Source organism: Arachis hypogaea, chromosome 1 (assembly GCF_003086295.3).
Source record: "Arachis hypogaea cultivar Tifrunner chromosome 1, arahy.Tifrunner.gnm2.J5K5, whole genome shotgun sequence".
NCBI classification, from domain to species: Eukaryota; Viridiplantae; Streptophyta; class Magnoliopsida; order Fabales; family Fabaceae; genus Arachis; species Arachis hypogaea.
This window is the reverse complement of record NC_092036.1, coordinates 20,559,340-20,559,660: the sequence shown is the minus strand read 5'-3', so window position 1 is coordinate 20,559,660 and position 321 is coordinate 20,559,340. Positions and strand designations below refer to the sequence as shown.

The window sequence follows — 321 nt, the reverse complement described above, 5'->3', positions numbered from 1 at the left end:
CTCAAGAACTCTCTTCCTTTGAGGCGTCTCATTATTCACGGAATTCCTCTCAGAAGTGTACATGAACTGGTTATTTACAACCATGTCAATAAGTTCTTGAGCCTCTGCAAGCATTTTTTTTAGATGAATGGATCCACCTGTAGAATGGTCCAGTGACATCTTAGAGAACTCAGATAGACCATAATAGAATATATCTATCATGATCCATTCTGAAAACATGTCAGAAGGACATCTTTTGGTCATCTGCTTGTATCTTTCCCAAGCTTCATAGAGGGATTCACCATCTTTTTGTTTGAAGGTCTGAACATCCACTCTAAGCTT

General features: G+C 38.6%; 1 non-coding gene across 1 annotated transcript; it reads left to right on the top strand.

The window, feature by feature from the left end:
* Nucleotides 1-217: 217 nt before the first annotated feature.
* LOC112716701 (small nucleolar RNA R71) lies at nt 218-321 on the top strand. The gene has a single exon (XR_003160444.1). It is a non-coding gene; the product is annotated as a small nucleolar RNA R71 (small nucleolar RNA).